The sequence below is a fragment of the Cannabis sativa genome, chromosome 7 (assembly GCF_029168945.1).
Source record: "Cannabis sativa cultivar Pink pepper isolate KNU-18-1 chromosome 7, ASM2916894v1, whole genome shotgun sequence".
NCBI lineage: Eukaryota > Viridiplantae > Streptophyta > Magnoliopsida > Rosales > Cannabaceae > Cannabis > Cannabis sativa.
In genome coordinates this window covers 43053784-43079582 of record NC_083607.1, presented here as the reverse complement: position 1 = coordinate 43079582, position 25799 = coordinate 43053784, and the positions used below count along the sequence as shown (strand labels likewise).

General features: G+C 36.1%; 1 long non-coding RNA gene across 3 annotated transcripts in view; it reads right to left on the bottom strand.

The window, feature by feature from the left end:
* LOC115697097 (uncharacterized) overlaps positions 1-25250 on the bottom strand; it is a 33230-nt gene extending 7980 nt beyond the window's left edge. Inside the window, exons 1-4 of one of the 3 annotated variants that reach the window (XR_004007880.2) lie at positions 25036-25250; positions 8244-8308; positions 7853-8036; positions 7297-7491 (exon numbers count right to left, since the gene is read on the bottom strand). This is a non-coding gene — a long non-coding RNA (uncharacterized LOC115697097). The remainder of the gene's footprint in view (positions 1-7296; positions 7492-7852; positions 8037-8243; positions 8309-25035) is intronic. The other 2 variants (XR_004007878.2, XR_004007879.2) reach the window with 2 other exon arrangements.
* Between the last annotated feature and the right edge of the window lie 549 nt (positions 25251-25799).

Sequence of the window (25799 nt, the reverse complement as noted above, 5' to 3'; positions counted from 1 at the left end):
AAACATGAAACAATGGTGGAAGCTCATAAAATAAGAATAACCTTGACTCTCGCCTACCGGGACAACGTTGGATTCTTATTTTGATCGAATAAAAGGTTGCTAGAATGGTTTCTATTTTAGATGAGCTGACAACTCTATTCAATAAATGATACTTTGACTCTCGCCTACCGGGACACTGTATCAGTTTGTTGAAAACCTTGGAAATTATTTAGGATTGTATGTTTTAGTATTTTCACTAGTCATTCCTACTTGCTATATGTTTATAATTTCTGAATTGTGTATGAATTTATATTGAACCATGTTATTTTCTGTTATTAAATTGTAGTTTAATTTCGAATCTTCATTGTTGGTCTAACATGTTTATTTTTCTAATGAGATAAATCCCTAATGGATTTTCACCATTAGACATGCATAATAATGTTAGATCTCGAAAGATAAATATTGTATATGCGACATCTAGCTGTTCATCAATTGATGACACCTTAGACTAGTATTTTTACTATAATGACCGCTCTAGTAATGTGGATTAGAAAAGGCAATTAGCACTAATTTTTATTATTTTATTATTATTTGTGAATTAATTTTAAATGTGGACCCCAATATTTAGAAATAAATATTAGAGTTATAATTTCTCGATTCCGGAGATTTTATTAAACTCTAGGGGTATTATTTAGTTTATATGTGAAATATGTTAATTTTGTAATTTTTGCTCGGCGACAACGGAAAATGCGATGGATGGCTAGATTGATCACATGGGTAAGTTTAGAACCCTATTTCATAGTTGGAAATAATTTAGAGAAAATAAATTATCGGGATTGAGCGGGGTTATGGAAATTGACCATTTTACCCCTAGCTTTAGAAATACCTAAGTTATATCTTTAAGGGCATTTTAGTCATTTGCTAATAAATAGAGATAGGTGGCTGCCTTAGGTTTTGACACCTAATCAAGCTAATTTCAGCAAAGGATTTACTTAGTCCTTTTGTCTCATTTGAAGAAAAATCAAGGAAAAAGGAAAAATAGAAAATTGCTTTGTTCTTGACCCTCTCTCTCTCTTTCTTGCTTTCGGCTGGGACAAACCAAGGGAATTTGGTGTTGATTGTTGGATTTCAGCAAGGATTTCATAGGAGATAATCAATCTAAGGTAAGCTCCATTGAACCCTTCTTAGTTTTCAAGTTTTTAAGTTAGGTTGAAATGGTGTTTTGATGTAATAGGAGCTGTTAAGGTTTGAATTGCTTAGGGTTCGAATTCTGGGGTTAGGTTGAGCTGATTTGAGTCCCTAGCTACTGTTTTTGATGCTTGATTTTAGTTCTAAGCAAGCTTGAGTTTTGAAACTCAAGCTTTGAGCTTTAATGGCATAATTGGATTTATTGGTTTGTTATGTGAAATACTGCTTGGATTCTATTGTGTATGCATTGTATAGGTATACTGGAGAGTTTGGTAAAGTTTGGGCTTGATTTGAATTAAGGGGGATGATTTTTGGTTCCCATGAAACCGAATTCCGGTTCGGGAGGCCGGTACCAACCTGGTCGGCCAGGTTGGTGACCCGAACAGTTGCTTGGTTGGGAACCGTGCACTGTTGGGGGAATTTCCAGAACCCTAGGTTTGGCCAATTTTGAGATATTTAGGGTATTGCCATGAGGGTTATCGATAGGGAAACTTTTAGTTTCAAGTTTAAGTCCCGGAAAGTGATTTAGCGAGTCACTCATCTGTGTTGCAATTATTGTGATTAGGGCATCCATCTAGCACGTGAATTCCGTTCAGGTCAGCCAACACACTTGAATTCGGAAAACAGGTAAGAACTGTGTATAATGTATGATGTGATTATCTGAATGTGTGTATATGTGTTTATATATGCATGCTTGAATTATGTTAAGCACTACCAACACTTGTATGAACAAGTTATAGAGTGCATTGGTATAGTGATTATTGTGATTGTGAGTACGATACAGTGATACCAACACAAGCATGGGAAAATGCTAAGGTGTGTGGTACATCACTCAGTGTTACTCAGTGATCGGGATAAACCCTACCAACACTCGTACAGTGAGGTACGATGTGTATGTGGTATAGTGGTTGTACTCTGGTATTGAACGTTCATACTCATCTGTTAAGCTCTGTAAATAGGTGTATGGGCGCCTATTTACAGGTCGGAAATTATATGGTATGTTATATGCATTTCTTGCGAGTACGTTGACTCACGGTTCGCTTCCATGTGTAGGTAAAGGAAAGGCGAAGGCTGAACAAGAATGAACCTGAGCTCGGGTGAGATTGTACATGTCAAGCGGCGCGACCTGGAGTGTTCGGTCTCGGGACATCTGGGAGTTATATTTTGAAAGTCGCTGTGCAACCTGGAAGTTATGTATTTTGAAATGTAAAGTTTAAATAGTAAATTTTTAAAAGATTGAAATTGGGATCCCGGGATTTGTAAATATTATATTATATTACAAAGTTTAATATTTAAAGCAAAAGTTTTAATTTGACACGTTTTTCGAGAAATTTCTTTGATTAGCAAAGATTGCACAATAATTGAAAAAGCACTGTAGCGTGCCTTAGCATTAGGGCGTTACATTTACGATATGAAACAAGAAGATTATATAAATAAGATTACTTTGACTCTCGCTAATCGAAGCATCGTTGGATTCTTATTTATTAAAGAAATTATCCTAATTCCTCTTAGCTTATTCATTTCGAATTAGCTAAATAATATATTATTGGATGAATGGCCTATAAATCATTTCATGTCATTATATTTTCTCTTAAGAAATTAAATGACGCATATGATTATAATCCCGAAATTCTATTCCCAATTGATATAAATCCTCAATCTTAGAAATCTCCTACTTGTATGGGCAAATCTGACTTAGAGTTTGTATTAGTAGTGCTGGTCCAAGATAGAATTACTCATTATATTTGGTATAAATTTAAGTCTTTGACTTTAATTTTAGATTCCAAATAGAAATTTTCTTATATTTCTAATTCCAGAATACAATACAGTTACACTTTCTCAAGTGTTTAATATCCATCTTCTATTAATGGATTCAAACTGTATGGAATATGAGTTTGGTATTCTGTGACCAAGATCCACTTGCACTATTCTAAGAACTCTTTGATGTAACTATACCTAAATCATCAAAAGACTCAACCACATTTTTCATTAATCTATGGCATTTGTATCTTGTTCATAGTGGATTTGACAAGATCAATCTCTGCAAAGAGTTAATATGCCTATATCCACTGAAAGAAGTTCATCTCATTCGCAGATGGATGTACATTCAGGGGTGGATATGAGTTTTTCGTTGTATTCTTAAAACGACAACTCTAGATTATACCTTTTAGCAAGAAATTTGAAATGTTTGAAAAATTTCATTAATTTCTAGCAATGGTTAAAACCATTAAGGTAAGTGGTTAAAGATCTTGCGAACTGATAGGGGTGGAGAAATAGTTAGTAGATATGCAGTTCAAAGATCATTAATTTGATTTTTGAATTATATCCAAACTTACCTCCCCAGAAATTTCGAGTTGCATGTTGATGATTAGTTACTAGTCGTTGCCTAATTCCTTCTATGGTAATACAATTTCAAAATGATGTAATGGTTGTATACTTAATGTAAATCATTACTAGATTCATGGATGACCTAATCAAAATCTTAAGAAAAGCTAGAACTGTTAACCATGGTTTGTTAGCTATTCTAAGTGATTAGGGGTGGACCATCCCATTGTCAATAGATAAGAAAGTGTTTGTTCAAACAAATACTACTTTTCTAAGATAATGACTAAGTCTGAAAACAAGTAGCAAATAAAGGAGACATTTTTCTTGATTCCGAAAGTTTTCTATCATCTTATATAACATATGATGATCTCACTGCCTCTGTTGTCTTGTCACAACCGAAGAGATCAATACCATTTAGTTTTCTTCGACATAATTCACGGTACCTTGTCGTAGTGGGAGAGTTTCTAGGAACTCGCTTTCTTATGACTTGGGAGACACTAGTGATTAAAATCCATTGTGAGTTTAAACAAGTAATGGATTGTCAAGATAAGAAACTAAGAAGAAAGCCAATAGAACTATGGTTTAATCCATTCACATGGAATAACCTAAAGTTTTCTATTACAAGGACATAAAAGGAAATTTTAGTTAATAAGTCTATTCTATGGACTTAACAAACTTCTTGTTCCTAGTATTATAGGTTTGAGTTTATCTAAACCTATGGCTTATGGTATACCTGGTAATTACTTACTCTAATGCAAGCAACTTACTTTAGTAAGACGCTGAAGCATTTTCTTTCTAATGGCAATCTATAGAAGCTTCACAACTTCTTAGGCATAGATTTTATTTATCTAAGGAAAAGTCTCAACTATTCCAGAAAAGATAAGCCATGAAAGAATTTCTTAAATCAACAGTGAGAGGTCTTAGATATGCTTTTGTATGCCTTAGACCAGACACCTGCTGTTGAGTGGGAGTAATGAGTAGGTATCAGATTAATCCAGGAGAAGAACATTGGAAGACAATCAAGTAAATCTTAAGATTAAGAAGAGGAACTATATGTTAGTCTATAAGGGTGTGTTTAAAACTCTTAGACTACACCATATCAAATTTCGAAATTTGCCTTTATGCTAGTAAATCTTTCTGATAAGATGGTGGTTACTCTGGAGGTGGAATAGTGATTTTGGAAAAGTGTAAAAACCTATCTGAAGTCTCTAGGTCTACCAGAAAGGGACTGAATGTTAAAGCTGCAGGAAAGGTACTTATTCAGTCTAAGGAAAGTTCTATACATCTTTCGCACCATTCTAAATTGCCTTAAACTACTAGTGTTAATTTCTTGATTAACCAAAAGTAGTTGCCAAAGGTATAGAATCCAGTATCCCAAGAGAGTAGACATATAGAGAGGAATTTCACATTATCAATGATTTTGTGATTAAAGGAAGAGTAATGGTGGAGAAAAGGTTGTGTTTAATTCAACCTTTCAGATCCTATTACGAGGAGTTTACTACTACTACACTTGATTTGTATATCAAGGTGTTGAGATTATTTGAAACGCATTTTTTGTTTTATATTAGTGCAATTGGGAGTTTGTTGGGTTTTATGCCCTAAATAAAACTCATTTCAATATAATCAGATTTACTTATTGATATAGATCAGAAATAACATTTAATGTTGCATGATTCACATGATTTATTTCATGATTATATGTACATAATGTATAAATTCATCTGAAACCCTTTTCACATACTTGATCTTGTTTATTGTGCCGTCAACACATTGGAAAGTAAACATGACTATGTGAATAAAGTTTCCTAGATTTATCAGACATAGGGTTTTACTGATATGATAATCTACAACAGAGTTTACTTGCATTTGGAGAAGTGCTATGTTCTTTCCAGAGCATTGGTTAAAGTAAAGCTCAGGTTAGATGCATGGAGTATGCATCGGAAGGGACCGATATTGAACTTTGATTTAGATTTATTAAACTTACTGTAATATCTATTCAAGTCAATATCGCCTAGTTGATCCTAGATCAAATGTTCTTAATCCTGTTATGATTAGGGTCAATCTTGAAAGGCTATTCGTGTTCTTTGATTTGTTAGTTAAGCCTACTTTTAGGTCAGGGTGATACGTACATTTTGGGAACACGGTAGTGCAATTGAGTGGGAGCGCTATCATAAACATGGAATCTATAGCTTCTATCTGGCGAATAGTAAGCAAAGGATGATCTCCTTCGAGCTTGACCAAACGAACATAAATGGTGGAGTACTCATTTCACATAAGCTGAAATATCATTTATACGGGGTCAAGTGTTTTAAGGAATAAATACATTGTAGGGTGTAATGGTAATCTAATCCCTTTACAGTGTAGATCATTCATATAGAGGATCATTGATCACATTAGGATTATAACAATGGATAACTAATGATGTGTCTATATGGTGGAACATATAGAGCATTCTATATACTGAGAGTGCAATTCTAAGTTCTATGCGTGGATTCAACGAAGAATTAATAAGTTAGTGAATTTTAGTGCTAAATTCTTGATCTACTTATTGGAAGCTCGGTTATATAGACCCATGGTCCCCGCACTAGTTGAGATAATATTGCTTGTAAGACTCATATAATTGGTTTTGATTAATCAATTATAATTCTCAAATTAGACTATGTTTATTTGTGAATTTTTCACTAAGTAAGGGCGAAATTGTAAAGAAAGAGTTTTGGGGCATATTTGTTAATTATGATAATTTGTATGGTTCAATTAATAAATATGATAAATGACAATATTATTTAATAATTATTTATAGTTATTAAATAGTTAGAATTGACATTTAAATGGCTGAATTAGAAAATTGGCGTTTTTGAGAAAATCAGATGCAGAAAAGGTAAAACTGCAAAATTGCAAAAAGTGAGGCCCAAATCCACATGTATAGGGCCGGCCACTTTTGTAGGGTTTTCCCTCTGATATTTTCATTATTTTAATGCCAAATAATTCAAACCTAACCCTAGTGGAATGCTATAAATAGATAGTGAAGGCTTCAGGAAAATTACACTTTTCTTCTGACACTTCTGATTCAGAAAAAACTGAGCCTCTCTCTCTCCCTATCTTTGGCCGAACCCACTCTCTCTCTCTTCTTCATTGAAATTTCGAAATTCTTAGTGTATGAGTAGTGCCCACACACAGCAAGTGATACCTCAATCATAGTGAGGAAGATCGTGAAGAAAGACTTTCAGCAAGAAGGAGTTTCAGCATCAAAGATTCAGAAAAAGAGATCCAGGTTCAGATATTTATAATGCTCTGCTGCAGAAAGGAATCAATGGCTAAATATCTGAACGGAAGGAGTCATTATATTCCGCTGCACCCAATGTAAGATTTCCTAAACTTTATATGTGTTTATTTCATCGTTTTAGAAAGTTCATATTTAGGGTGTTAATAAACATACTTGTGAGTAGATCTAAGATCTTGGTAAAATAATTTCCAACAGATAATTCTAAGGCTCATTCCAAACTTGCAAAATCTTGTATTTAACTGTACTGACCGCAACTAAATAAAATCTCTTCTAGATTGATTGCTTCTATTGAACAAAATAATTAAATAACTAACTTATAGAAAAATGTGAGTGTATGTAACAAAACCAAAAATCATGAATATTTATTTATGTTTATAACTTGGTAGGTTATTAGTATTGGATGATTCAAAATAATTAATGAATTCAATTCAAGCACATATATGTATATATATTTTTGAAAGAATTTTATTGATTTGTATGCAGCCAAACCGATAGAGAGAGTAAATGAGTGAGTTGTTTACCATAGACTTAATTCGCCGATGGCAAAGTGAGTGGTCCTATTACCCCCTTGATCATGTGGAGAACTGAGATGAGTATTGAATTGTGAGGTAATAGTGAGACTTCGAACTGTATTGTTCTTAGTAAGATCGACAAGCAGAGGAACTCAGAGAGAGGTTCAACAACAGTTTTCAAAAAAAAGAGGCAAGAACGGATACCTACAGAAATGGGATGATACCTAACTAAGATCAGAAATATATTATTATTATTATTATTATTATTATTATTATTATTATTATTATTATTATTATTATAAGTAAAAATAAAGGAAAAATCTATTTTTATTTTATTTTTAAAGTAATATCATAGTCCAACCCAAATATTTAGCATAAATGTATTTAAATATTCCTAATCAAAATATGTAACCAAAAAAAAAAGTAGAAACCACTATCAAACCAAAAAAATTAAACATCAATTTTTATGCTAGCATCAAATCCGAAGATAAAATCCACATTGACAAATATATTCATAACTCTTAATTTAGGACTTTGAATGATGAAATGGCTGAATTAAACATACCCTAAAATAGAACCAAGGCTTTAAATATCTTCATAAAGCGAAATAATCCCAATCTAACCAGAGGCAAAGTCTTCCTTACAACTTTGGAATAGCTACTAAACTGTGGACATCTTCTTATCTACCATATTTTCCTGGTTTTATTATTCGTATTCCTCACATTAGAAGTATAAAAGAATCTGCAAAACTAAATAATCATGGCTTAAAACCAAAGAAATTACTTTTGGATTGAGTTACTATGATTTGGAAGTTTTAAATAGAAAGTTATAATTTAAATCAAGTATCTAAATACACAAGAAAGTGATTTTAACTAAAAAGTTAAGGTGTACCATAGAAATAAAATGAATATTATGAATTCTTGTGTAATGTAAAGCTTGATAAGCTAAAGCAATACCTAAATGTGTACATTCTTCAAAAGATCTTCAATCCATTGTTATACAAGAATCAATAGAGATTTTTCTGAAAAATAAAATAAAGGCTTAGTAAAAGAGGAATGAGAAGATAGACATAAGTATACATTAAAACATGCAAATATAAAGATAATTAAACCTCAATCATTTTTGCATTGTGGTGTGGGTACGATTATACTTCAAGTATATATATAAATTTCTCAAATTCTAAAATCACATTTCTTTGTTACTGTTGAACGATAAAATTTTAATAACAATAATAATAATAATAATTATTATTATTATAGGAATGGGTCAGTCAAAAAAGGAAGAGAAAATTAAGGAGATATTTTCTCCACCTCCACCACTTTCACGATTAAGTGAACTTTATCAACAAAAAAATAATAATAAAAAATTGGGATATAAAGAGAGAGAGGGTGGGGAACGGTTAAATGGGGAACGGTTAAAAAAGAAAAGGGGGAGAAAAGGGTTTTGAAAAAAATATCTTTGGTAATTGATACGTAAGAGCAGAAACAGAGAGAAAAGAAATCTGAGAGAAGTGAGAAGAGAAAAAAAACTGCATTATCCCAAGTGATTTTTCAAGCTCTACAAGGGTAAGCAAAGATCCATAAATGGATCTACCTCTCTTTCTTCTTTTTCTTTATTTTTGTTTACTGCAAGTAGTCATTCCAATCTCCTTTGATTCACTAAACTTCAGAAAATAAGTTGATGTGATATATAATCAAAGGGAAAGGAAAAGACTAATATTTTTTATGCTGTCAATTTCATTATTGATTTCTATCCTTCTCTTCGATTCACTAGACTTCAGAAAATAAGTCAATATGTGATATATAATCGAAGAGAATAATACAAATCTTCATGGTGTTATGCTGTTAAAATTTTTACAATGTGAGGATCGTTTCAAAAAAATAAATACCTAAATTGAATAAGGTACCTCACGAAAATTACAATGAGCCAAAAAAAAAAATAATTAATTCTGCTTCAGTTGTTTACCCTCGATTGAATCAAAGTGCTTCAAATTTTCTCTAGAAAATGATTAAATATGTATATGTTAATCCCTATAAAAGAAGAGAGGGTAATAAGATATACAGTGAGCGCAAACTTATGAATGATTCACTTGGTATACCTTTTTCGTTTTCTTAGCAATTAAAAAAATATATATCTGAGTATCAAAAAAAAAAAAAGAAGAACATACATCAGAATATATGTTGAGATCCTAACTCTAAAATATATTTTATATAAAGAAAACAAAAAAAAGAAAAGGAAAAAAAGGTAATTAGACCAATGTGAAATCATGTATATATTATATACATGTATGTATGTCAGGGTACATGGAGTAGTCACTGTCTTGTTTGTTTCTCACAGAAAATTCACACAATATGTATATATATATATATAAGTGTGAATATGTTGTTAAAATAAGTACAGTTTACATATATACGCGGTATATATGTGGCTTGCAAAAGTCAATTGTACAAGTCCAACTTCAACTTCTTGAAGCAATACTTACTGTGTATAGAGATTTATGGAGCCAATCGACTACTTTTTTCACTGTCTCAGCGGTTAACAAATTTTTTTTGGGCTCCGATTATATATCATATAATACTTTCCTTATAATTCAATTGGGAATAGGAAATTAAAAATGATAATATTATATCACATAATATCTTAAATTTTAACTGCCAAAATTATATTTGAGATATTATTGGATATGAAATAGATAAATTATTATTCCTTAAATTTTGGAATAGATAATTAAATATCAGTCAAATAATCTTTTTATTTCTAAAGATAATAAAAAGATTGCAAAACTGAATTTCATCACAAAATAAAGTGGTGAAATTCTAAAGCCATACAAAATGGCACAAAATTCCAAATGAGCTCACCAAAATTAATATTGGAATATTAAAGAGGTCACTTACCTCACCAAATTTCAAAGAGGTCATTAATCTCACAAAAATCTCAAAAATGGTAATTTTACCTAAAAATTAAAAAGTGCACTAAAATTCAAAGCCATGACAAATTAAATGGCATTCCAAAGAAAAAGAGATCATTCACCTCATAAAAAGATTAAATGCTTATGAACTACGTTCGATTTGATTCCTTTCAAAAGGATACGTAGGCAACCTAATTGCTAAGATTAGGTACAATCACAAATCCTCAAAATCTCAAATGAGGTCATTCATCTCATCAAATCCCAAATGAGATCATCTACCTCAAAAATCTCAAATGAGGTTATTTACCTTAAAATATCAAAGTTATCGAAGATACAAAATAACGCTATCGGAACTACGTTTGACTTGATTCCTATAAAAGGATACGTAGGCAACTTAGTTGCTAAGACTAAGTGCAGTCCCCGATACCGCAAAATGGTATAAAACATAACTCTCAAAATTCCATAAAAGGTCATACACCTAGGAATTTTTCCAAATTTTCAAAATAGCAAATGATTCCTGAAAGTGGTCATCTAGCGGAATTCTTATATCCAAATTCTAAAATACCGCATTCTGAACTACAAGTGGCTTGATCCTTCACAAAGAAGGTATGTAGGCAGCTCGGTTAATTAAATTGACTGAGTTCAGCTGCAATTCCAAATTTACCCCAAATTTCCCAAATTTATTTTAATTATTTAATGTCATTGTAATTGGAATCAAAGGGTATTTCCTTTAAATAAAAGGATTGTAATTAAGAGATTATTCTTATAATCTTGGATGGGTCGAACTTAAATTAATAAACTCTTATGCTATAAATTCAGCATAGGTGAAATTGTGTTTTGCATTTATTTTAATATGTTAAATGTGAAATTTTTGCTTAACATAATTTTTGGCACGCCCGGTGGGACCCATTCTCCTTTTCGTCTCCAAATATGATTACTACTATTCAACTTTAACTTTATGGTGCTAATCATGTTTACTGTTTTCAGGAAAAAATGGCACCACAAGTCACGGTTTACTTCCACAAGTTACCAACAACCTCTTCTGCCCAAGGAGGGAAAAAGAGCCGCTTTTTGGCAGCATTCTCTATTGACCGAGCACCCATTTCATGCAGGGTGCCCGAACCAATAAAGAATGTGAAGACACCTACACCAGCTAAAAAGGCTGGAAGAGGGAAAGGTGTGAAAAACATCACTAAGACTGCACAGGCCTTAAGAGGCAAGGCAGCAAAGGGCTTTAAAAAGAGGCAAGCCCGGGCAGTGAAAAGGTCTGCAGCAAAGGTTGCCAAGACCGAAGGGAGGCCAACGAAGACTGGCTCCCCCGTAATGATCCAGGAATGGGAGCGTATCTTGATTGGATCTGTTCCTATTCTCTTGCCCACTACCGTCTCAGTGATGGTTACCTCTGCGGAGGAAACTGAGGCAACACCGACTTCTCAACCTCGGAGAGGTAGGAAGGCGACAAAAGGGAGGAGGGGGACAAACACTTCACCTTCACCAAACCCTCTTGAAATGAGGGAATTAGTAGGAGGCACCCCGATTAGGCCTCCGATCGTAATCTCTGTCAACCGCCAAGGTCAACAGGGGCCATCTGCTGAGATCAATGAACGCCCTTTATTAGATGAAGGGTGTAGGACGCCGTTCTCCTTCCCAAAGAAGGCTAGAAGCGATAGTGTAAGGGTTCCCTAAGCAAGCCCTAACGCATTCCGAAGAGAACATGGTGACTAGATGTTTCTCCAGGGCTACCGACCAACAAGGGTCACCTCAACTGCTAAGCTTACCTCCTACACGGGCCCTGTAACTCGATCGAAAGCTCGTGCCATGCAGGAATCAATGAATCCCTCTTTTCAAAAAGTTCAGGAAGAAGGGTGTACATCTGGACACTCTTTAGAAGACACTCCCCATATTGAACACAGTGAGGGGGTGTCTGCTGATCTCATTACTCAGTTTGAAGCACTAACCATTGGCAATGATAAAAATATGCCAGTGTTAGTAACTGGGACAATCAGTAATGAAGAGAAGATTCAGGAACTGCAAAGGTTATTAGCTGAGAGGGACGAAGAAGTAGCCCGACTCTCAACAGAATTATCTCATCTCAAGTTAATATGAGACAAAAGGAGAGTGAGATTGGGCAACAATCCTCGTCCTCCATGCCGCCTGTAGGCAACACACAACCGCCACCACAAGGTGTGCAACCACCACTAGCTGGTGCCCAACCTCAGCAGGACCTGAAGGCTCTTATCATGGAGGGTATTCGGGAATATCAAGCTGCAACAATGCCTATTCTTGGATATCATAAGCCATACCCGGCTTACTATGATCAAATTCCATTTCCACCAAACTACATCAGACAAAAGTTTGAAAAGTTTGATGGAATTAATGGTTCTCCTCATGAGCATTTGGCCTATTTCACCTCTGCATGTGGTGAATCTGCCCAATCAGATGCACTATTGATCCGGCAATTTGTGCAATCTCTAAAAGAGGCAGCATTCACCTGGTATACTCAGTTACCTGCAGGATCGATAACTACTTGGGATGACATGCAAAAAGCTTTCCTGGCACAATTCGTGAGCTCAAAGAAGACCATAAGTCTCCATGACCTGGTGGAAACAAAGCAACGAATTAGTGAAAGTGCTAATGAGTTCATAACCAGGTGGAGAAATCTCAATCTCCAATATCCAGAAAGGATATCGGAACAAGCGGCGGTTTCAATGTGCACCAAAAACCTCAACCCTGAGGTGGCAACTTTTGTGGGCACAGCAGAACCCAAAACTTTTAATGAGCTCGTCTCGAAGGCTTGCAATGTTGAGATACAAATTTCTCGACAAAGGGGTGGCAAACCTTCACCGAGATTCGAAAATAAAAAGCCATTCAAGAAGGGAGAATCAATGGCAACTTTTGTCAATACCGGCAACAAAGATAAAGGGAAGGCACGGGAGCCGCAAAAGAAATTAACTCTCAAAGAAAGGAAAGAAGTTAAGTATTCATTCGACGATGATGATGTCGACCAAATTTTCGATGAGTTGTTAAAAGCTAAGGCAATACGACTCCCCGAGCCAAAACGACCCAACGAGGTTGGCATGAAAAATGATCCAAATTATTGTCGGTACCACCAAATTGTGAGTCACCCATTGTCGGATTGCTACATCCTCAAAAACATTATCGAAGGCATGATCAAGAGAAAAGAGATTGAGATTGACTCTTCTCTCGGGAAAGCGATAACAAATACAACTTCCTTAACCGAGAATGACCAAATACCAAATGATCCCACACAAAGGGACATAATTTCCGTGGCATTTGAAGTCAACAAGGAAGTTACAATAGTCCAAGCCTACTCAGACATGCCAAGGCCAGGAAACCCAAATATTCCTACGTTATATGAGCTCATGACAGAGCCTAATTTAGAAATTTGGGAGGACTGGTATGATAGTGAAGAGGATTGAGAAAGTACATGGCAAACATGTACTCGGAAAAAAACGGCAAAAATTCCATCTCGGAAGTCATCTGGAAGCTCCGGAGTCAAATTTCGGAGTAGACCAGATATAAAGGATCAAAAGAGTAAGAAAAGGATCGGCAAGCAAAAGGCCGTTTCCAAAAGAAACGAACTCGAACAACCAAAACGAAATCTAGTAACTCTGGAGGAGTTTTTACCAAAAGAGTTACGGGACAAGGCAGCTAGTTGTAATGACAGTGTGTCGGATTGCTACATGACTTTAACGAAAGAAGATCCTGAATTTACCTCACCTGAAAGGGAAAAAGAGGTAGATGAAATTACCTTGCAAGATATGCAGCGGAAAATTTTTGCAAAGAAGGAAAAAGAGGCGAAAGAGCTTGAAAAAGCTAAACAAGACCTTCAAAAGCCTTCATCTTCGGCCAACCAAGAATCCACCAATGACAATCGAAGATGTAAAAACACTGGTGAAGATGAGATGACGCGAGCAAAATATGACATATTGGCTCATCTAAAACGCATCCCTGCTCTTTTAAGCGTTTACGATGCACTGCAAATGTCTCCTGAGCATAGAAATGCACTTGTTGTCGCATTGACAAGTCCTGAATTTTATACGGAGAAAATAGAGCCAATGAAACCTATATCACTTGAGACGCATACCTCTTGTATGGCATGCATAACTTTCGATGATAAAGATCGTCAGTTGGGAGCTGCCTTACATAATCGACCTCTGTACGTGACGGGTATGGTTGCTGATAATCGCGTGAGCCGCATCATGTTGGATTGTGGATCGGCTGTGAATGTACTCCCCTTAAAAACCTTGAGAGATGTCGGGTTACACCCACGCCAATTGTCTCCATCATCATTGACTATTCAAGGTTTTAACCAAGCTAGAGAAAAAGTAAGGGGAAGTATCACACTAAAAATTGAAATAGGCGAGTTAAATTCTGAAGCCTTATTTCATGTCATCGATTCAGATACATCCTACAATGTATTATTAGGGCGACCATGGCTTCATGAATATGGAGTCATTCCTTCAACACTCCACCAATGCTTTAAGTTTTGCAAGGAAGGCAAAGTCAAAAGTGTCAATGCAGACCCGAATCCCTTTTACGGGGAACAAGTGAATTATGCCGATGCAAAATTTTACAAGCCAGCTAATGTCACCATCTTAAAAGGGAAACCTGAGGAGAGCAAACATCACGAAAACTCAGTCATACAAAACTCTCCACAAATTAAGCGACTATCGCTGGTGAAATCTCCTCAGTCCAAAGAGGAGAACTTGAAGGTATCTAACCAAAAACGAACCTTTAAGTATATCCCTAAAAGTCAACGAGGAGTAGGGCAAAAAGCGTTGACACCGATCGAAGATTCGATGACAGCCCTGATGACAAGCTTTACTTTACCACTAAGGAAAATCGATCAGTCACTACCCAAGGGTAAAATGCAAATTTCAGTTTCCTTTGGTAAAGATAGCAAGAAAAATAAAAGAGTCATTACTTTCAATAAAGCGTCCTCCACTTCTGTAACTTCGAAAACCTTCAAAACAACGAAGAAAATTGTTCATTTTAAGAAGCAAAAAGGAGTCACAATCCATCAAAATAGTGATTGTTTAAAAGCTTCTTTTGAACCAGATGAGTTAACAGAGGAGGAACAAAAAATGTTTCACAGCGACGATGTTCCTACACCTTCCCCGCGGGTCTCAGTATTTGATAGACTTGAACCAAGCACATCCACCCCACGAGTGTCCGCATTCGAAAGGCTTGTTTTCCCAAGTGCTCCACAGTCAAAGGGGACTAAAAAGCAAAAACAGTGGATGCCAAAACAGAAGAAATCTTTGAGAATTACTATTCGGGGGCATGAAACACAAGAAGATGGAGAAAATTTTGCTCAAGTCAATTACCTCTCTTTCGAAGAAAGCTTGACCGTAGAAGATGAAGGCTCAAGCTCAAACCCTTCGGAAGATTTTATAGACATCTTTCAACCAGCACCTCAGGAATTCGAAGATGGAGGACAAGCAACTGTGGATGACTTAGTATAGATCAATCTCGGGACCGAGGATGATCCAAAGCCCGTGTTTGTCAGTGCTTTATTATCTGAAGAAGAGTTACCACAGTACATACAATCCTTCGCGAGAACAAAGATGTATTTGCTTGGTTATACCGTGACATGCCGGGGTTGAACCGAAAGGTTGTTGTGCACAGGTTGGCAGTACCAAAAGACGCTACCCCTGTTAAACAATCTCAAAGAAGGATTCGACCAGAATTACTTCCCAAAGTCGAGGCAGAAATTGACAAGTTAAGAGACTGCTGGTTTATTCGGGAAGTTCAGTATCCTACTTGGCTTGCAAACATCGTCATTGTGATGAAGAAAAACGGGCAACTCCGCATATGCGTGGATTACCGAGATCTTAATCGGGCTTGCCCAAAAGATGAATTCCCACTCCCCATCACTGAGTTATTGATAGACGCTACCACTGGTTTTGATGCCTTATCATTCATGGATGGATTTTCTGGGTACAACCAAATCAAAATGGCACACGAGGACGAAGAGCTCACTGCTTTTCGGACACCAAAAGGCATATTTTGTTATACAGTTATGCCATTTGGCCTCAAGAATGCAGGGGCAACCTACCAAAGAGCAATGACCACAATTTTTGAAGACATGATGCACAATACTGTCGAATGTTATGTCGACGATCTAGTGGTCAAAACAAAAGAAAGGACAAATCATCTTGATGATTTAAAACGAGTCTTTGACAGGCTCAGGCAACACAATCTCAAGATGAATCCTTTAAAATGTGCATTTGGGGTAACATCGGGAAAGTTCCTCGGGTTTATTGTCAGACATCGAGGAATTGAAATCGACCCCGCAAAGATCAAAGCAATTTTGGAAATGCCTCCCCCGCGTAATTTACGTCAACTACGTGGACTACAGGGAAAACTTGCGTATATTCGAAGATTCATCTCAAACCTGTCTGGTAGATGTCAACCTTTTTCGAGATTGATGCAGAAAAATGTCCCATTCATTTGGGATGAGGCATGTCAGAATGCTTTTGAAAGTATTAAAAAGTACCTGTTGCACCCACCAGTGTTGAGAGCTCCAATCTTAGGAAAGCCATTGATATTATATATCACTTCACTCGACCGCTCCTTGGGAGCCATGCTAGCGCAAAATAATGAGGAGGGAAAAGAAGTTGCTCTTTACTATTTAAGCAGAACTTTAGTAGGGGCAGAACAAAACTACCCTCCAATTGAGAAAGTATGTTTGGCTTTAATTTTTGCCGTCACAAAACTACGACACTATTTGCTCTCACATCCTGTGACTTTAGTGTCAAAAGCTGACCCGCTAAGATATATCCTATCCAAGCCCGTGTTGTCTGGAAGACTTGCCAAATGGTCCATGATGTTGTCAGAATTTGAAATTAACTTTGTCCCGCAAAAAGCAATAAAAGGACAAGCTTTGGCTGATTTTCTGGCAGCACACCCAATTCCAGATGATATGGAGTTGCGAGAAAATCTCCCGGACGAAGAAGTCTTCACAGTTGATACTTCATCGTGGCAATTATATTTTGATGGGGCAGCAAGAAGTAGTGGGGCAGGTGCGGGAATTGTCTTTGTGACACCGTCAGGAGGCCTGATACCTTATTCTTTCCATATTCTAGCTATATGCACAAATAATGTAACAGAATATGAAGCATTAGTTATCGGCCTCGAAGTTGCACTCGAAATGAAAATACAATCATTAGAGGTATTTGGCGATTCTCTTTTGGTTATTAAACAAATGAGTGGTGAATTTGCCGTCAAGCATGAAAATTTAGTCCCTTATCACGAAAAAGCTAAATATTTGCTTGGCCAATTTCAAGATATAACTCTAAATCACATCCCCAGATCAAAAAATGGTAAAGCTGATGCCTTGGCTAATTTAGCTGCATCACTAACACTTCCTGAAGAAAGGGATATTCAAATTACCATAGGGGAACGCCATGTATTATCCCAATCTACGGAAAGAGTTGAAGAAGAAAATACAGTCAACTTGATAACTTTCCTGGATAGTGCAAATGAAAATGACTGGCGTCAGCCAATCAAAGACTACATCCAAAAAGGAGTCTTGCCAGAAGACTTGAAGAAAAGAGTGGATGTAAGAAGAAGAGCGCCTCGATTTGTGGTCTTTAATGACACACTGTACAAGCGTTCATTCGATGGGATATTATTGAGATGCCTCTCGATAGAAGAAGCGGCACATGCACTTCAAGAGACTCATGCTGGTACATGTGGCGCCCATCAAGCTGGCCCAAAATTGTCAGCTCAATTAAAGCGGTTGGGTTACTATTGGCCTACTATGGTTCAAGATGCAATTAATTTTGCTAAATGTTGTAAGTTATGCCAATTACATGGAGATTTCATCCATCAACCCCCTCAACCACTCCATCCTTCTATACTGTCATGGCCTTTCGAAACCTGGGGAATGGACGTCATTGGTCCTTTTACGCCACCCTCTTCCAAAGCCCATAAGTATATTTTGGCCATCACAGATTACTTCTCTAAATGGGCCGAAGCCGTGCCACTAAAAGAAGTACGGGCAGAAGACGTCGCTGATTTTATAAGGACCCACGTAATTTATCGATACGGGGCTCCTTCAAAAATTATCTCTGACAATGCCCTTTATTTCAAATGTAAGGCAATGGTCAAGTTGATGAACAAGTACAAATTCAAGCACAGTTTCTCAGCTAGTTACAACCCGTCTTCAAATGGTCAAGCAGAAGCATTTAACAAAGTGTTATGCAAAATCATGAAGAAAACCGCAACAAAGAATAAGAGGGATTGGCATGAACGCCTCCTAGAAGCTTTGTGGGCTTATAGAACCACTGTGAGGACTGCGACTGGTTGTACACCTTATAACTTGGTGTTTGGGTCTGAGGCAGTGTTACCTTTGGAGGTACAAATACCTTCATTAAGAATTGCTACTCAACTAACAAACCCAGATGAAAATGTACAAGTCCGTCTAGCCGAGCTTGAAGCATTAGATGAAAAGCGGCTTGCTATTCAACAAAAGCTCGAAATTTACCAAGCCCAGGTAGCTGGGGCATTCAACAAGAAAATTAAATTTCGATCTTTTTCGGTTGGAGACCTAGTGCTTACTGTGAAACGACCAATTGTCATAACTAGAAGGATGAAAGGCAAATTTGAGGCAAAATGGGAAGGACCTTATGTTGTTACTAAGGTCTTCCTAAGAGGGGCATATGAACTTTCAAATTCAGAAGGCCGACGCATTTATCCGTGTGTTAATGGGAAGTTCATCAAAAAGTTCTACGCTTAAACAAAAAGGTATTTACCCATGGTGTAGACAGTGCACTTAAAAAAAAAACGAGTGTGCAATGAACTACGTAAGGCTTGATCCCACTCCGGGTACGTAGGCAATCTAGTTTATAACTAGGTCCAGCCACACAAAATAAAAAAATTATCTCCTCAAAAAAAAAAAAAAATTGTAAAGAACTACGAACGGCTTGATCCCTTAAAAGGGTACGTAGGCAATCTGAACAAAAATTGGATGCAGCCACACAAAAAAAAAAAATAAATAAATAAATATTCTTTATTCCTCCTAACACAGGAATCAAAATTCTAAAAGGTCTAAATGACAAAATACTATTAGTCCTCAAGGCTAATAAACAAAAAAAAAGGCTAACAAAAACTAAAACTAAAGCTAAAAAGTTTTAGAAGCAAAGTTGTAAGATCTTCAGTCCATCTGGAGAAATAAAGTCAAAGCGCCGAGTCTCCGCTGGAATTCTTCTTCTTGAATCTTGAGTGTTGCTTTCGCTCTCTCAGCTTCATGGAATTTTTCCACATTAGCTTGGTTCTTTGACTGATCTATCTCCTCAGCGAGATGTCGTTGCTCCTTCAAGGAATCATTGAGACTAGAAAGATCTACTTCAAATGATGCTTTTTCAGCTTCGAACTCAGCTCGTCGCTGTTGTATGGCTAGTTCTGCCGCAATAATCTCGGCTTCCTTTGCTTTAAAATCTTCAAAATCCTTTGTCTTGTTAGTAACAGATATGGACAAATGATCTATAGCTGCCAAATTATCCTTATCACGACGAAGAAGATCTGTGATAAGAGATTCATCAAGACTAAGGGCATTCTCAACAACTTGAGCAGAAGCGAGAAACTTTTCTTGAGTTTTGAGCAAGTCATTAACATTGTCGGTGAACCATGCAACCTCTGCTAAGCCACATTTATAATGCCCGCAAAGGGTACTCAACACGTCAAGTTGCACACCCACGTCCGCACAATGTTTTGAGACGTCTGTTGTTGTCAAAGGAGAAGATAACAAACGATGAATGTCTTTCATGCATTCAATCACAAACCTCTTAATGTGTTCACTCGAATCGGAGTTGGTGATTGTTGAAGCTGACATTGCCAACATTGGATCTGGTAAAGGAACAGGTTGATCAGAGGAAATAACAACTAATGATGAAATAACGGGTTCTGGTGAATCAATTGCCTCTTCAGGTAATGCCTCACTGTCAAATCTATTATCGGCATAACCATCAGACCCATCAAAATCAACAAGTTCTTCATCTTTAGAGCTTGAAGCGTCAAAGCGAGTATCAGATGGTGGCATCTCTACACTATGAGCAAGTGGGAAGGATTCAATATGACTAGACTCGTCATGCTTTGCACGCTTCGTCCGTTTGAAATATGGGTCAAAAGAATGGTCATTCTCTGAGCCAATGTTTGATTCAGTATCAGCATGGTTGGCGCTAGAGACAGCATGGTTGGCGCTAGAGATAGCATGGTTGGCGCTAGAGACAGCGTAGTTGGCACCAGTAAACTCATGATCTTGAGGAGAACATCTCACAAAAACCTCATCAAGGGTGGAGTAAATTTCGCGAATGTCTTGGATCACATATTTCGACTCTTCCTCTTCATAGGGTTGTTTCAATTCTTTATGAATCTTCTTGACAGACCTCCCTAGGTACGGAAGACTACTCCTCACCCACCAACGACAATACCACCATGTACATTGACCCATACGAGTCATCTTAGGTATATGAAAGCGAATGTTGGTATTCCTCCTTAAAATCAAATTCCAAGCGTTGGCTAGATCTTCTATTCCACATTGCATCCTCCTAGGGATACTCAAACAAAAGTTCTCTGAAGGAACACCTTGGTCAAAACCAAATTGACGAGCAAATCTGTTGGGATAATAAGGTTCCATGTATATATCCTTGCCAACTCTAACGGGTAACAAAGCAGAGCGCATCGACATTAACAATTCAAATTTTTCGTCAGACAGATCTTCATTATCCAAACAGTCATGATTTTCCTCTGAAGGAAAATAATATGGTCGATGTATAACATAATCTTCCGCCCTTAAAATATGTCGAGCCCTATTCAAAGTATGATGCCTAGCTTGAATCCCAGCATACTTACTCAAATGAGGTGAATCGGGAATGAGATCCCAACCACGATAAAGATCACGAAAATGCTCAGCTAACCACCCCAACACATAATGCATGGGTAAGAAACATTCACCTCGCTCTTGACAATGTAATGCAGAATTATATAAAGCATGATATATATAGCCCAAAACAGAAGGTGCAAGTGAAACTCTGACCCCATGCGCCATTACCGAAGCCATATAAAAAGATTCAGGCCTCATATTTTGACCGGGAGCAGGAAAAACGAAACGGCTTAGCCATAAGGACAAGAATGCTGCAAGACTACCCTCCTTTGTTACATTCAAAAGAATAGAATGTAGATCATAACCTTCATTAGTATTCTGCTGGCTAACTTTTCTTGGAGTCTTAGCCTTCGGGTCCATTTTTACTCCTTCAAAGACAATTAGATCCCTGTAAAAGAACTCAATCCATTGCTTCCAGGAGACATCCATACCTTTAGAACGGCTATATATATCCCTGCTCTTTAAGTAATCACAAAGGCGAGCGTGGATTCTTAAAAGCTCTGCGGTAGTGGAATAGCATGGATCACCGCTCACCAGTTTCTCATTAAGAGGGATAAATTCTTCATAAGGAACTCCTAAAATGGGCAAACCACCGATAACCTTCAAGTCATACAAAGAAATACCCATTTCGCCACTACTATGATGGAAGGTGTTGGACAGAGGGCCCCACAGTTCTGAAAAAGCCCGCCAAACATGAAAAACCCATAAAAAGGGGTACTGGGATACAGAAACAGCACCATAAATCCCGGCCTTATTTAAGACACCTGAGTGTTGAAGTAATACTTGATCAGTCCATTCAATGAGACACCTCATAAAACCGGCTCGCCCCCGAAAGACAAAATCGTTATGCACTTTCTTATCTTTCAAGAAACGGTAAAGACACGGAAAGAAATCTTCGTCCACCCGGTAAGTCAAATCCCCATCATCTTTATTATCAACATCTCCTAAGACATTTGCCTGAAAAATGGCACCATAACCCCTGACATGGTGAACAGCGTTATCATCATCAGAAGAATGGTATCTTAAGTCTCCTGAACTGACACCCTCGATCTTGAAAAGAGAAATAGGATCTTGGTGGTTATTAGACGCCTGAATCTCTGTCAATGACATAGAGCGAGGATAACGCGGCCCGATATTGACCTCTTTCCCGAATTCATCAGGAGCTCTCTGAGAGCCTAGAGCCCCAAACGTAGACATGCTGCAAAAAAGAAAAAAAAATCAGTATGTTAAAAAATTCTCAAGCAAGGTACGTTTACATAAATGACACGCACTTGCTTGAGGGGGCATCTGTTGAACGATAAAATTTTAATAACAATAATTATTATTATTATTATTATTATTATAGGAATGGGTCAGTCAAAAAAGGAAGAGAAAATTAAGGAGATATTTTCTCCACCTCCACCACTTTCACGATTAAGTGAACTTTATCAACAAAAAAATAATAATAAAAAATTGGGATATAAAGAGAGAGAGGGTGGGGAACGGTTAAATGGGGAACGGTTAAAAAAGAAAAGGGGGAGAAAAGGGTTTTGAAAAAAATATCTTTGGCAATTGATACGTAAGAGCAGAAACAGAGAGAAAAGAAATCTGAGAGAAGTGAGAAGAGAAAAAAAACTGCATTATCCCAAGTGATTTTTCAAGCTCTACAAGGGTAAGCAAAGATCCATAAATGGATCTACCTCTCTTTCTTCTTTTTCTTTATTTTTGTTTACTGCAAATAGTCATTCCAATCTCCTTTGATTCACTAAACTTCAGAAAATAAGTTGATGTGATATATAATCAAAGGGAAAGGAAAAGACTAATATTTTTTATGCTGTCAATTTCATTATTGATTTCTATCATTCTCTTCGATTCACTAGACTTCAGAAAATAAGTCAATATGTGATATATAATCGAAGAGAATAATACAAATCTTCATGGTGTTATGCTGTTAAAATTTTTACAATGTGAGGATCGTTTCAAAAAAATAAATACCTAAATTGAATAAGGTACCTCACGAAAATTACAATGAGCCAAAAAAAAAATTAATTAATTCTGCTTCAGTTGTTTACCCTCGATTGAATCAAAGTGCTTCAAATTTTCTCTAGAAAATGATTAAATATGTATATGTTAATCCCTGTAAAAGAAGAGAGGGTAATAAGATATACAGTGAGCGCAAACTTATGAATGATTCACTTGGTATACCTTTTTCGTTTTCGTAGCAATTGAAAAATATATATATATATATCTGAGTAACAAAAAAAAAAAGAAGAACATACATCAGAATATATGTTGAGATCCTAACTCTAAAATATATTTTATATAAAGAAAACAAAAAAAAGAAAAGGAAAAAAAGGTAATTAGACCAATGTGAAATCATGTATATATTATATACATGTATGTATATCAGGGTACATGGAGTAGTCACTGTCTTGTTTGTTTCTCACAGAAAATTCACACAATATGTATATATATAGATATAAGTGTGAATATGTTGTTAAAATAAGTACAGTTTACATATATACGCGGTATATATGTGGCTTGCAAAAGTCAATTGTACAAGTCCAACTTCAACTTCTTGAAGCAATACTTACTGTGTATAGAGATTTATGGAGCCAATCGACTACTTTTTTCACTGTCTCAGCGGTTAACAAATTTTTTTTGGGCTCCGATTATATATCATATAATACTTTCCTTATAATTCAATTGGGAATAGGAAATTAAAAATGATAATATTATATCACATAATATCTTAAATTTTAACTGCCAAAATTATATTTGAGATATTATTGGATATGAAATAGATAAATTATTATTCCTTAAATTTTGGAATAGATAATTAAATATCAGTCAAATAATCTTTTTATTTCTAAAGATAATAAAAAGATTGCAAAACTGAATTTCATCACAAAATAAAGTGGTGAAATTCTAAAGCCATACAAAATGGCACAAAATTCCAAATGAGCTCACCAAAATTAATATTGGAATATTAAAGAGGTCACTTACCTCACCAAATTTCAAAGAGGTCATTAATCTCACAAAAATCTCAAAAATGGTAATTTTACCGAAAAATTAAAAAGTGCACTAAAATTCAAAGCCATGACAAATTAAATGGCATTCCAAAGAAAAAGAGATCATTCACCTCATAAAAAGATTAAATGCTTATGAACTACGTTCGATTTGATTCCTTTCAAAAGGATACGTAGGCAACCTAATTGCTAAGATTAGGTACAATCACAAATCCTCAAAATCTCAAATGAGGTCATTCATCTCATCAAATCCCAAATGAGATCATCTACCTCAAAAATCTCAAATGAGGTTATTTACCTTAAAATATCAAAGTTATCGAAGATACAAAATAACGCTATCGGAACTACGTTTGACTTGATTCCTATAAAAGGATACGTAGGCAACTTAGTTGCTAAGACTAAGTGCAGTCCCCGATACCGCAAAATGGTATAAAACATAACTCTCAAAATTCCATAAAAGGTCATACACCTAGGAATTTTTCCAAATTTTCAAAATAGCAAATGATTCCTGAAAGTGGTCATCTACCGGAATTCTTATATCCAAATTCTAAAATACCGCATTCTGAACTACAAGTGGCTTGATCCTTCACAAAGAAGGTATGTAGGCAGCTCGGTTAATTAAATTGACTGAGTTCAGCTGCAATTCCAAATTTACCCCAAATTTCCCAAATTTATTTTAATTATTTAATGTCATTGTAATTGGAATCAAAGGGTATTTCCTTTAAATAAAAGGATTGTAATTAAGAGATTATTTTTATAATCTTGGATGGGTCGAACTTAAATTAATAAACTCTTATGCTATAAATTCAGCATAGGTGAAATTGTGTTTTGCATTTATTTTAATATGTTAAATGTGAAATTTTTGCTTAACAGTTATGATGATATTAGATTTATCATTGCTAGTTATACCTGCACCTTACCACTTCACAAAAGTCCTTTTCTTTCATTTCCTTTCAGATCAGCCACAATCGTTAGATTGTTGCATTACGGAGCCGACGGAAGCAACAGTGGCTGTTGCAACAGTGGCTATTTGAAGTTCTTCCATCCTTTCCTTTTCTCTCCGATCAGCCACATTTGTTGATATTGCGGCATTGCAGAACCGACAGAAGCAATGGTGGATGTTAGGAGCTCTTCAATTGAATTTAGTTTCGCTTCCGCTTTTGGTTAAACAAGGATATTCTTTTCATTTTGCAAATGATAATGTTGACATTATGCTTGACTCTCGAATTATTGGAAATTGTTTTTATTCTGATGGTCTTTACAAGTTGTCATTGGCTCCTTTAGATTCCTCTTTTAATGTTGTGAATACTGTGGGTAAAAGACCTCATATTAAGGAAACATCCTTATTGTTATGGCACAAAAGATTGGGTCATATTTCCAGAGAAAGGGTTGATCGTTTAATTAAATCTGAAATACTTCCTCCTCTTGATGCTTCTGATTGGGATACTTGTGTTGATTGTACTCGTGGAAAACTGACTAAAACAAGAAAGAAGACTGCAAACCGCAGTCAATCTTTATTGGAAATTATCCACACAGACATCAGTGGTCCTTATTCCACCACGTTGTGCAGAAACAAGTATTTTATCACTTTTATCGATGATTTTTTCTCGTTATGGATTCACCTATTTAATTAAAGAAAAATCTGACGCCCTTGATAAACTCAAAATTTTTCGAAATGAGGTTG